We start from the raw sequence: 13,474 nt of genomic DNA on the forward strand, positions 1-13,474 counted from the left end.
GGCGTGGGCCGACTTGATGTAAGACGACACCCACAGTGCCAGACCCGTTCTAGGGGCTCTGCAGGTTCCTCTCTCTCCCCAGTGAGAGGCTTCTTCCTTTAAATACCTTGCAGCAATTAGGAAACAAAAAATCCGGATGGAACACGGTTGGAAAGAGGAGTGGAAAGACGGCATTTGAGTCCCAGGCCGCCCTTGTCGCTAGACTTTGGTGTAACTTGTATCTGGCCTCAGTTTTCGCATCTGAACACCGGGAAGAAGGCCCACGTCTAAGGGGCTGAGACTGTAGAGAGGCGGAAGGCGTGGGTGCACCGGTGGCCGGGCTTCGATGGGCGCACACCTCCAGCGCGGTGCGCGAGACAGAACCAGCTCTGCGTCCGCGGCAGTGAGCAGGCGCTCGGAGGCGCACGCGGGCGGGACCCGGGAGGCCGGGAGACGCCCTTTCGGCGCGGACCAATCAGCGCCCGCCTCTGAATGGCCAATAAGGAGGCGCCTTACAGCCGAGGCCGGCTCGGGAGCGAGGCCGCGGGGAGTGCGGCGCTGACAGAGACGCGCGCGCGCGATCCAGCTCGGACCCCGGGCCCCTGCAGCTATCACCGCCGCCCGCCCTAGTCGCCCCTCAGCCACTTCTCCTCGCCATGGAGGCGAGGCCGCCGCCGCCGCCGCGGGGCTCCAAGCCGCGGGCCGGGCGGCGGCCCTGAAGGCGTGTGGCGGGCCGAGACGCCGCCGCGCAGCCGAGGCGGAGCCGCGGTCCTCGTCCCCAGCGGTCCCGCCCAGCGCCGGACTCGGTGAGTGCTCGCGGCCGCCACAGCTCCGGCGGCTTTGGAAGTGGCGGGGCGGGGAAAGGCTGGCTCCGGGGCACGGGTGGGAGGGGTCGCTGGCGGAGCCCCAACCCCTTTTTATCCGGGAAGAACCCTTCGGGTGTCTAGAACCCAGTCGGCTCTCACATCCTCGCGCTGTCCGGGGGCGAGGGCGGGGGGTCCCCGGAAACGTGCGGGACAGGACGCTGACCCTGTCGAGCGCCCAGGAACTTTGCGTGCGGACCAGGGCTGCCATAGTTTATTCTGAAAGAAGAAACTTGGAACGGCGAGAGCAGAATTTGCTCAGGTCCATTTAAAAGAGGGAAACTCCGCGCATGAGAAAATTTGCTCTTGCAGAGACCAACTTTTCTTCCCCCGAAAGGCCCCCAGGCCCCTCTCCCGGGCCTCCCTTTATTCGGCCCATCCCAACTGTTGAGGCCGCCGAGGAAGGGGAATTGGGGCTCAGAGCTGCCCAGAATTCAGAATAAGCCAATTGGGAATGCAGATTCCCCCCTCCCTGTTGACTTTTGGTAGAATAAAATAGAGAAGATCGTGTTGTTGTTTTTAAATTAGGTCCTAGTTGTATTTCCTGAAGATAAAAATAATAATGTCAGAGCTGAGCCCAATGTGGAAGGGATTGTGTGTGTGTGTGTTTGAGGTCAGGTTGTTTGTAAGGCAGGAAAAGAACGTTCCGAACCTCCCTGGGCAGGGCGAATGCCTTCAGGAGCCTTTGCCCGGGGTAGGGTGGGGATTCCTGCTCTAGAACCGTCACATCTCCGCAGAGGTCCCCTCATTTGCCACCTGCTTGCTCTGGAGGCAGCCGGGGAACCAGAAGATGGTGGGCGGGGAGAGGCGTGACAGGGAACATGGGCGAACATCTTCCTGCCTGGCCACTCCTTCAAAAAACACAGAGCTGATGCTGTCACTTGTTTACTTAGAAATTCCCCCACTCTCCTTTTCCCGTGGGATGAGCGCAGCCTGAAATGTCTTATCAAGTCATACAAGGCCCTCGGCAGCGTGGCCTCCGCGTATTCTTTTAGTCTTAGCTGGATTCTCGGATGCGCCTTCCCCAGAGCCCCCTCCCTAGCCGTTCAGAGCTGCTCGTCCGCCTTTTCACGTGTCTGGGTGCCGATGCTCGTGTGAGCCTCTTGCTTTTACCCACCTGGTCAGCTCGGTCTTTTCCTTTAAAGTCCTTTTCACTGGAGCAGCTTCGTGAGGGCAGGAGCCGTGCCGCGTGCACCTTTTCATCTCCCATGCTCAGAGGATTTTCCTCTCAATTGGCTTGTAGGTCCTGTCCCATCTCTTTCCCCTTATATCTTGGCTCTGTTTACTTCCAGGCACTCACTTCCCAAAAGAATCTTTGTTGACTGTTTCCTGAAGGCTTTCTTGGAGTGCCTGCCTAGGACTTTTGGGATCTCTGATTCTCCATCTTCCCATTTTCATCCCAGTCAGCTCCCCCCACCCCCCCATTAGTAGTTAGCAGGCAGGAGCTGTCAGGTCTCATACCCCACTGGCATCCAGGCTTGCTTGACTGTCTCTGAAAGGCCGAAAGCCTCACGGAGTCTTCACCTCTGCCTTCCTGAAGTGGTCTGCCTGATACGTGCACTCTAAGGCAGCGGTCGCCAACCTTTCGGACCACCGGTTGGCAACCGCTACTCCTAGGCATACGGGATCCAGGAGGCTGTTTACTGGGACCTTTTAGCTGCTTATTTACCATCTGGGTGAAATTCAGAACCAGAAAAGCCAATCCTCTGACCTAAGTACATTCATGTGCCTTCTATTTGTTAGGGGAAGTGCTTGGGATACAAATTAAAAGTGAGGAGATCCAATTTTTTTTTAAAAAATATATTTTTATTGATTTCAGAGAGGAAGGAAGAGGGAGAGAGAGAGAGAAACATCAGTGATGAGAGAATCATTGATCGGCCGCCTCTTGCACGCCCCACACGGGGATCGAGCCTGCAACCCGGGCATGTGCCCTGACCGGGAATTGAACCGAGAACTCCTGATTCATAGGTCGATGCTCAACCACTGAGCTGCGCCAGCTGGGCAGGAGATCCAGTCTTAACCTTTGAGGAGCTCAGAGTCTAATGCAGGACAGATGAATACAAATACATCACAGGTGGTATGAAAGTGTAATAATAACAACTATTTCCTTTTATTTGCTTTGTGACAAGCTATGTAATAAATTTCCATGAATTATTTAATGCTTTCAACAGTCATGTAGGGGCTTATTCCTATTTGACAAGGGTGGAAACTGAGACTATACAGTGGGCAGATGAGAGAATAAGCAGAATTTGATCTTGGCAGTCTAGTTCCAGAGCATCTGCCAGGCTGTGTAGAAGGCATTGCCTCCGTAGGTGGTTCAAGAAAGCTTTACTGAGAGGGGCCCTTTGGTCATGAAGGATGCATAGGAGTTTGTGTATGGTGGACAGGATACAGGAAAGAGGGAACAGCACAAGTGGGTTTGGAGGTGGAAGGAACCCACTGTCCTTGGGGAGTCTGGAGGGGTTAAACATAGTTGGACTGGATAGGAAGAAGGGTGGAAGATGAGAGTAGGGTGAGCTTGAGGGCTATATGTGCTGTGTTAAAGTTTGGCCAGAGGAAAGCCACTGGAGAATTTAAAAGAAGTCAGGGACTTGGGCTGACTGGGCTTTAGAAAGGTCATTTGGGGTATTGTGGGGCCAGGTGTTGTTACCCCTGCAATGGCCAGGCTCCACAGACGCAGAATCACAGCCTTTTAGACTCAGATGAGGCCTATAGAGAATCCTGCTCAGTTTTAAGATAATAAATACATATAAGAAAAAATTCCAACAGTATACAAGAGGGCATAGAGAAAAATAAGTCTCCCTCATACCCTGACTTCCCCAGAGATGGCTGAAGTTTCCAGTTTTGTGGCCTTACATAGACACTGTTCCTTTATAAACATGTGTCTGCTTACCCATACTCTTCCCCTATGTAAGTTGTTTCCACGTTTTTCTGTAAAACAGTTTTTCTGTATTACAGTTTCTGTAAAACTGATACAATGAATGTCCTTATACATACTTTATGTGCTCATGTATAAAATTATGTGAACAATATATTTCTGAGAGTGGAATTACTAGCTCAAAGGATACATGTGCATTTTTTAAAAAAGAAATTTTGTTGACTTTTTAAGAGAGAGGAAGGGAGAGGGGGAGAAAGAGAGAGAGAGAGAAACATCAAAGGGAGGGTAGTACATCCAACGGCTGCCTCTTGCATGACCCCTATTAGGGAACACTCCCCGCTTGGGGATCAAACCTACAAATCTGGCCTGTGTCCCGACCTGAAATCAAACCAGCAGCCTTTTGGTGCTTGGGACAACGCCCAACCAACTGAGCCACACAGGCCAGGGCAATTCATGTGCATTTAGAATTTTTAGGCATATAGCCAAATCACCCCTTCTAAGGGGTTGTATTAACTTATCCTCTCTCCCCCAAATGTGAATGGGACTCACTGGATCTTCATCAGAATATGCACCCCCTCCCCACATGATCCTAACATTTCTGTCAATTTACAGGGGGAGACATTGAGGCTCAGAAAGATAAAGAGACTTGTGTAAGACAGTGTGGGTGGTGGTTTTTTTAAGCAGCTCTGATATTTGTATTTGCCCAACACCTTTTATTGGAGGTGCTTAGAGTCTATTTGTAATCATTGTTGCATTATTTTTCTCCACCTTCATGTGGAAAAAATGAGATACAGGTGAAGTGAAGTTTGAGGTATAAGCAGGAAGCTGGCCAAATTCAGAATCTTGTCTTTTATTTCTAGTTCAGTAACTAATAAATGTCCTCAAATGCCAAAACTGAAGAAATGTTTTTTGTTTTTTTTTAAGAAATCTTTTTTTCAGGGAGTCTAAGTACAACAAAAATAGCTATAACTCTAACTTAATAAAACTGACCAGTAAACCTACAATAACCCAACGTTAAAATTTGCCTTAATAGCCGAAACCGTTTTGGCTCGGTGGATAGAGCGTCGGCCTGCGGACTGAAAGGTCCCGGGTTCGATTCCGGTCGGGGGCATGTACCTGGGTTGCGGGCACATCCCCAGTGGGAGATGTGCAGGAGGCAGCTGATCGATGTTTCTCTCTCATCGATGTTTCTGACTGTCTATCTCTCTCCCTTCCTCTCTGTAAAAAAAATCAATAAAATATATTAAAAAAAAAATTTGCCTTAATATATTCTTTGTAGAAAAGAGAATCCATTAAATGTTAAACCTTACTCTAAATTCATATCCATTTGTGTCATTGTAGAGGCATAGCTTTTTTTTATAGTTCTAATCAGTACATACAGAATATTTTTATATTCTTTTTAAAAAAATATTTTTTTATTGATTTCAGAGAAGGGAGAGGGAGAGAGAGATATCAACACCTGGGCATGTGCCCTGACCTGGAATTGAACTGTGACCTCCTGGTTCATAGGTCAATGCTCAACCACTGAGCAAGACTATCCAGGCTATTTTTGTATTCTCGCATAGCAGCAACTATTTTATATTTACTTAATAGTATCCTATGCATTGATAACTGTAGTTTGTGCATTCTTTTTTATTTTGATTTTTTTCTCCTTTTTACTATTAAAAATGGTACTTCTGAGCATCCATGTTCAAAAATGTTTTTTGGATTATTTTCTTGGACTTTTATCACTAAAGTGGGTTCACTGACTTCAGGATATGGCTTCAGTACCAAACTGCTGTCTGGAAAGGCTGAATTAATTTATAACACCATCAGCAATTTATGTGTCCTGACAGTCTCCAGTGCTATTACAAACAAACACTGATATTTGATTTTATTAACTTAAAAACAATGTAAGGTACCTTGAATTATGTTTAATTTATATTTCTTTAGAAAAAGAGACCAGTAGCTCTTTAGATTTTGAAAGTGTGATATATATCATACCCAAGAGTTATATAACTAAAAGCAACTTCTTTTTGAAGAAAGGCATTATTGATGGGACAGAAGTAGCGTAGAAATTTAGGGTAAGATCATATTGGTGTGAAACAAAAGACTAGATGCTGTTTGATTAAAAATAGCAGATCTTGTGCCAGGAGCTGGGAATACTCCAGAGTATCATAGATGTGATGCCTGCCCTTTCAGGGCTAATACAGGAACAGGCATTAATCACTTTATGGTAATTACAAATATGATCAAAGGGGAAGAATAGGATACCTTGTGATTGCTAGAGAAGTTCGGTGTTACACAACATTTGTAGTTGAACATCACTTACAAAGGCTGTGAGCTGGGAAGGGGTTTTGGTATCTTAGGGCAGTGCTTCTCTAACTTGAATGCTCACATGAAACATCTGGGATCTTGTTAAAATGCCAAGTCCTGATTCAGTAGGTCTAGGGGGTTGGGACTTTGGATTCTGCATGACTAACCAGCTACCAGGGAGGCAGATGGCTACTGGTAGGTGGATCACATTTGGACTAGCAAGACCTAATTGAGAGTTTGGTGAGCACCAGAAGCTGACTGATCAAGATGACTAGGGGGAGTAGTTCTCTTCCCTGGCTGTACTGTAAATTCACATGGGGAACTTACAAAGATTAGCAATGCAAGCCGACAGGTGGTTGAGCATTGACCTATGATCCAGGAGATCACGGTTCGATTCCCAATCAGGACACATGCCTGAGTTGCAGGTTCGATCCCCAGTAGGCAGAGAAGGCAGCTGATCAATGGTTCTCTATCATCATCGATATTTCTAGCGCTCTCTCCCTCTCCCTTCCTCTCTGAAATAAATAAAAATATATTTTAAAAATATTAGTGTTGCAACTGCTCACCCCTAGGTGTTTGTTGTTTTTTTTAAACTCTCACCCAAAGATATGTTTATTTGTTGTTGTTTTTAATTGATTTTTTAATTTTTATTAAGCTTAGGATTGTCACTGGTATCTTCTTGGGTCTACAGGTCAATCAGTGTCACCATGTTAACTACAGAACTTTGGGTGTCCTAAAGGAAGAGAAGGGAGTTCTGCAGTGAGCATGCAGAGCCATATATATATTTGCTTTTAGTGTATTGCAATATACTGGTAACAGTGTATATGATGCAGTTTTTATTAAACCTTTACAAAATGGACAGGTGGCTTAAAATTATTTCTGGAAAGAAATCAGTGATTGAAGAAAATGCCAATAATTTGAGCACAAACAAACAAAATGGCAGAGCTAATCATTATTCATCTCCTATTATGAACTCTTGGTGAATTGTTAAATCAGATTAAATAAGTCAGCTCTTATTATATTGGAAATATCGAGAAGCCTATTTAAACCAGGGATTTAGCTCAGCCAGCATAGCTCAGTATTTGAGCATCAACCTATGAACCAGGAGGTCATGGTTTGATTCCTGGTCAGGGCATATAACTGGTTGTGGGCTTGATCCCCAGTGTGGGGCATGAAGGAGGCAGCTGATCAATGATTCTTCTCATCATTGATGTTTCTCTCTCTCCCTCCTTCTTCCCTCCTCTTTGAAATCAATTAAAAAAAAAAAATTAAAAAACAAACAATGCCCTAGCTGGTTTGGCTCAGTGGATAGAGCCTCGGCCTGCGACTGAAAGGTCCTGGGTTCGATTCTAGTCAAGGGCACATGCCTGGGTTGCGGGCTTGATTCCCAGTAGGGGGTGTGCAGGAGACATCCGATCAGTATTCTCTCATCATTGATGTTTCTATCTCTCCCTCTCCCTTCCTCTCTGAAATCAAAAAATATTAAAAAAACAAACAAACATGGATTTACATCCTCTGTCATTAATAGGAACCTTGCTTTGAGAGTATGTAGAAACTTGAGATATTAAATAATAAAATACTAGGCTATCACTAGCACTAGGACATTTGAAAACTAAGCATCTGGAGCATAAAAGGAACCTCTACATTTTTTTCCCAATGATTTTTAAAGTCATAGGCTATTCAGTCAGATGCTGTGCATAATTTTACTAGCTTAATTATTGAAGTATATATTCTGAGGGCTTTTTTTGTTTGTTTTTTAAATATATATTTTATTGATTTTTTACAGGGAGGAAGGGAGAGGGATAGAGAATTAGAAACATCGATGAGAGAGAAACATCGATCAGCTGCCTCCTGCAAACTCCCCACTGGGGATGTGCCCACAACCAAGGTATATGCCCTTGACTGGAATCAATCCTGGGACCCTTGAGTCTGCAGGCCGATGCTCTATCCACTGAGCCAAACCGGTTAGGGCTGTTTGTTTGTTTTACAAAGGACAAAAAGGCACATACCATTTTGGCAGGTTCTTTCTGTCTTGTCCCTCCTTCCCCCCACCAAAAAAAGACTCATTAAAAAAAAAAATGTACACATAATACTTAGAAAATAATGCATTCCTTTGTCAGCAAATACTCCTGTAAGATGAGTAGAAAATGTTGCTGAAGATTTGAACAATATTAAAACAAATTTTGCAGTGTGGGAGTTTTGCTATCTTCTATACTAATAAAAGGGTTATATGCTAATTAGACTGGGAGACCTTCCGGACCTCCTTCCGGACAAAGCCGTGCTAGGAGTGCCCATCGCAGAGCCCCAGCCGGGTGGGCAGGGCCTCCCTCTGAGCAGCATTGATCACAGAGCCCTGGTAGGGTGGGCAGGGCAGGTAGAGCCTCCCTCTAGGCGGGGATTAATGGCAGAGCCCAGGCCAGGTGGGAAACGCCTGCCTCTGCTCTGCCATTGGTCCCAGAGCCCTGGCAGAGTGGGCAGGCAGGCGGGGGTGGGGGCGGGGCAGTTGGGGGTGAGCAGGCCAGCAGGGTGGGGGCAGTTGGGGGCGAGCAGGCCGGCAGGCAGAGTGGTTAGGGGCGATCAGGCAGGCAGGCAGGTGAGCGGTTAGGAACCAGCGGTCCCAGATTGCGAGAGGGATCCCACATTGGAAAGGGTGCAGGTTGGTCTGAAGGACAGGCGCCCCCCCCCCCCCCCCGCACAAATTTCGTGCACTGGGCCACTAGTATAGTTATAAAAGTATAGAACAGCTGTTCTCAACCTGTGGGTCGTGACCCTTTCATAGGGGTCGCCTAAATACATCCTGCATATCAGATATTTACATTACAATTCATAACAGTAGCAAAATTACTTATGAAGTAGCAACGAAAATAATTTTATGTTTGGGGGTCCCCACAACATGAGGAACTGTATTAAAGGGTCACGACATTAGGAAGTTTGAGAACCACTGGTATAGAAGTGTTTAGCATGCATTTACTAGATTCTCTTTTTAATGGCAATTTACTTTTAATTTTTTTTTTTTTAATATATTTTATTGATTTTTTACAGAGAGGAAGGGAGAGAGATAGAGAGCTAGAAACATCGATGAGAGAGAAACATCGATCAGCTGCCTCCTGCACATCTCCTACTGGGGATGTGCCCGCAACCCAGGTACATGCCCTTGACCGGAATCGAACCTGGGACCTTTCAGTCCGCAAGCCGACGCTCTATCCACTGAGCCAAACCAGTTTCGGCTACTTTTAATTTTAAATATGTTTTTATTGATTTCAGAGAGAGAAGAAGGGAGAGATATAGAAACATCAATGAGAGAATCACCGATCAGCCGCCTCCTGCATGCCTCCTGTTGGAGATTGAACCTGCAACCTGGGCATTTGCCCTGACCAGAATCTAACTGTGACCTCTTGGTTCATAGGTTGATGATCAGTTACTGAGCCACACCAGCCAGACTACATTCTCTTTTAATAATTCCAAGAAAAATCCATTGTTTTGTGAGCTACTGGAGGAAAATTGTACTGGAGAAGAAATTTTTTAAAAATATATGTTTTTATTGATTTCAGAGAGGAAGGGAGAGGGAGAGAGAGAGAGAGAAACATCAAAGATGAGAGAGAATCATTGATCGGCTATTTCCTGCATGCCCCCCACTGGGGATTGAGCCTGCAACCCAGGCATGTGCCCTCACCGGGAATGGAACTGTGACTCCTGGTTCATAGGTCAGTGCTCAACCACTGAGCCATGCCAGCTGGGCTGGAGAAGAAATTCTTAATGATAAATGACTGCCTTAATAGCATTGCTATATGGAATAATTGTCCATAGTGCTTTCGCTGAATAAAAAGATGAAATTTATTCACTGCCTCTTCATGGACTATTGAGGCAGGTAACCATTCATTGGTTATCTAGTAGAGTTGTTGATGTTGTACATTTTTCTTTTATTAAAAAAAGCCAACTTTTCCTGTGATAAATCGCTACCTAGTAAATATTACTTGAAAAATTAATATCCTTAATCCTTTCTCTTCAAGTAAAGGTATTATTTTAACAGGGAATGAAAAAGTAACTGCTTTTTTCTTATAAAGAAATTTGCTATGACATAGCATTTTTTTGTAATTAAAAAAAAGAGCTTTATTGAGATATAATTTACATACCATGAAGTTCATCCTTTTAAAATGTACATACAGTTCAGTGGTTTTTAGATCATTCATGGAGTTGTGCAATCATCACCATTGTCTAATTTCAGACCATTTTCATCACCCCAAGAAGAAACTCTGTACCCATTAGCTTTACTCCCATTCCACCTTCTCCCCAGCCACTGACAACCACTAATCTGTCTCTGTGGATTCCCCTATTCTGTACATTTCATGTAAGTGGAATTATACAATATGTGGCTTTTGTGACTAGATTTTTTTATTTAGCACAATGTTTTGGGGTTTTTTTTCCCATGTTATAGCTGTATCAGTACTTTTTTACCTTTTTATAGCTGAATAATACAATTTTCCACTGTATGGACATCACATTTTGTTTATCCATACATCAATTAGTGACTTTTCGGCTTGTTTCCACTTTTTGGCTATTATGAATAATACTGCTGTGAACATTCATGTACAAGTGTCTGTGTGGACATATGTTTTTATTTCTCTTGGGTATATATCTAGGATTGGAATTGTGCAGTTAAAATTTTTAGAGGAGCTGCCAAACTATTTTCTAAAGCAACGGCACCATTTTATTTTCCCAGCAGCATTGCACAAGGGTGCCAGTTTCTTCACATCCTTGCCAACACTTGTTATTCTTTGTCCTTTTAAAAAATACATATTTTTTAATTAATTTCAGAGAGGAAGGGAGAGGGAGAGAGAGACGGAAACATCAATGATGAGAGAATCATCTGTCAGCTGCTCCTGCACGCCCCTACTGAGCATTGAGCCCACAACCCAGGCATGTGCCTAAACCATGACCTCCTGGTTCATGGATCAACACTCAACCATTGAGCCACACTGGCCAGGCAAGTCATGTATGCATTTAAATGATTAATACATGTACATGTTAAAATAAATAGTACTAAACATGCACAGTAAAAGGTAATTCTCTCTCCCTCCTCTTTCAAGTTCCCCTTTCCAGAGGCATTCCCAGGTACTGTGAACAGTATTTGGAAACCTTTCAGAAATAGTACAGGTGCATACAATATAGGACTTACTTAAGTTTTACATTTCAACTAAGAATAAAGGAGGGTACAAGAATTTTATCAAATGGGGTGGGTATTAAGGCAGATTGAGATGTGTTCTTACCTTTGGGTGAGGGGTTATATGGCATTCAGTCTGATTCTCCATTGTTAGTAGGAGAAATGGCTTAAACAGTTCATACTTAACTCAGTTGAACTTAGTTTCAAAGGTTCTACTTCGATGAAGGCTGCTATAGAGCGAGTAGTGGTTAACAGAGCAGCTTGGTTATCTGTGTTTTTAATGTCTGAGTGGGATTTTGTGCACAGAAAGAACTATTTAAAATTACTTGGGCTTCAAATAAATATTCCATTTAAGTCATAAATTAAAAACCTAGGTTTTTTTAGTCTTGTCATTGTACTTGTAAGCATTGTAATTTTTGTATAGAAATAAGGACAATAGCTTTCACTTGCTCTTTAGTTAATGTTAATTTAGGCTTAACCAATTAAATTTCTTCATACCCTATGTCAGTGAATTAAATTTCCTTAGATATTTAACACATTTCGTACCGATCAGGAATTTTCTCGTGTTTCGCGCGCCATCTGTTAAGGACCCCTCACGAGTGTTCTCGTTTTTCACGCCCATGGAAAAGGAGCGAATCTAGGTACTTATGTAAATTTTGTTTGGTAACTCTTCATAGAGGAAAATGTTTTACGCAGTACCATACGTTAAAAAAGTACTAGGAACTTTAATTGTTTAATTGTTTTTGTAAATAAAAATGTTATTGAAAAACAACACCTAAAGTGCATTATGATGATTTAAATAACATGCAGTTTGCCCAAAAATGTGCGGTCCCTGGCATATGCCTTAGAGATTTCTATGCAGTACGCAATGTGTTAAAAATACATTTATAGGATTTGCCCTGACCAATTTGGCTCAGTGGATAGAGCATCAGCCTGCGGACTCAAGGGTCCCTGGTTCGATTCCAGTCAAGGGCATGTAGCTTGGTTGCGGGCACATCCCCAATAGTGGGTGTGCAGGAGGCAGCTGATCGATGTTTCTCTCTCATGGATGTTTCTAACTCTCTATCCCTCTCCCTTCCTCTCTGTAAAAAATCAATAAAATATATTTAAAAAAAATAAAAATACATTTATAGAATTTAAGAGAGCAAGACATTACAGGGAGACAGATCAGGACCAGGACCTGAATTTTGTTTAAAAACCTACATCTGGGAGATTAAAAATGGCCGCAGAGTAGGAGGATTCTGCACGGACATACTCCCAGGAACAAGATGGAATTACAACTGAAATATGGAAACGCTTCCTGAATAATCAGTGGAAAAGTCACAGGAGAGAACCCTGATACCCAAAGACCAAAGGAGACCGCATAGAGACTGGTAGGAGGGGCAGAGGCGAAAAAGGGCTGGCCAGACACCCACAGATGGCAACTGAAGTCCTGTGGGAGGGTGCCACTGAGAACTCAGATCTAATCCCGAAGTTGGGCTCTCCAGCAGAGAGCACCAAACTGAGGAAGGTACCCACATAACATCGTTTTTCTTGAAATAAAAAATAAACTGAAAAAACAAACAAACATTTATACATTCAGTCTGTCAAGCACAACTTTCTTGACAGGTCAGAGTTACCACTTTAACAAACAGAATCTCCTTAAGTACTTGAGCAGTATTAAAAAATTAAACTTAATGTAGCAAAGCAGGTTCTTTTAAGACTCAAGTGCTTTTCATTAGCCGAATCTGATCAACTTTTTAAAAAAATATATTTTATTGATTTTTTACAGAGCGGAAGGGAGTGCGATAGAGAGTTAGAAACATAGATGAGAGAGAAACATCGATCAGCTGCCTCCTGCACACTCCCCACTGGGGATGTGCCCGCAACCAAGGTACATGCCCTTGACAGGAATCGAACCGGGGACCCTTGAGTCCACAGGCCGATGCTCTGTCCACTGAGCCAAACCAGTTAGGGCTGAATGATCAACTTTTAAAAGACACATGTCCTAAACTTAACTCAAAAGTATTAGCATCTTTTTTAAAAATATATTTTTACTAGAGGCCGGGTGCATGAAATTCATGCACGGTGGGGGGGGGGGGTCCCTCAGCCCAACCTGCACCCTCTCCAATCCGGGAGCCCTCAGGGGATGTCCTACTGACGGCTTGGGCCCACTCCCCATGGTTCTCTGCTCTCTGCGGGGCCTGCCTGCTCCACACAACTGCAATGGGCAAGCAGGCCCTGCTGGGTGCTGCCTGCGGGCTGCGCTTGCCTGCTTGTGGGTCGCCGAGGTGATGCCTGCTGGGCTCACGTTGCTGG

At 44.3% G+C, this 13,474-nt stretch overlaps 1 protein-coding gene across 2 annotated transcripts in view; it reads left to right on the forward strand.

The window, feature by feature from the left end:
- Nucleotides 1-530: 530 nt before the first annotated feature.
- The window catches only part of PTPRA (protein tyrosine phosphatase receptor type A), a 138,084-nt gene continuing 125,140 nt past the window's right edge, over nt 531-13,474 (forward strand). For both annotated transcript variants that reach the window (XM_036323327.1, XM_036323333.1), the window contains exon 1: nt 531-785. The gene's annotated coding sequence lies outside the window, so the exon portion shown is untranslated. The remainder of the gene's footprint in view (nt 786-13,474) is intronic.

The sequence above is a fragment of the Myotis myotis genome, unplaced genomic scaffold, assembly GCF_014108235.1.
Source record: "Myotis myotis isolate mMyoMyo1 unplaced genomic scaffold, mMyoMyo1.p scaffold_m19_p_9, whole genome shotgun sequence".
Classification (NCBI taxonomy): Eukaryota; Metazoa; Chordata; class Mammalia; order Chiroptera; family Vespertilionidae; genus Myotis; species Myotis myotis.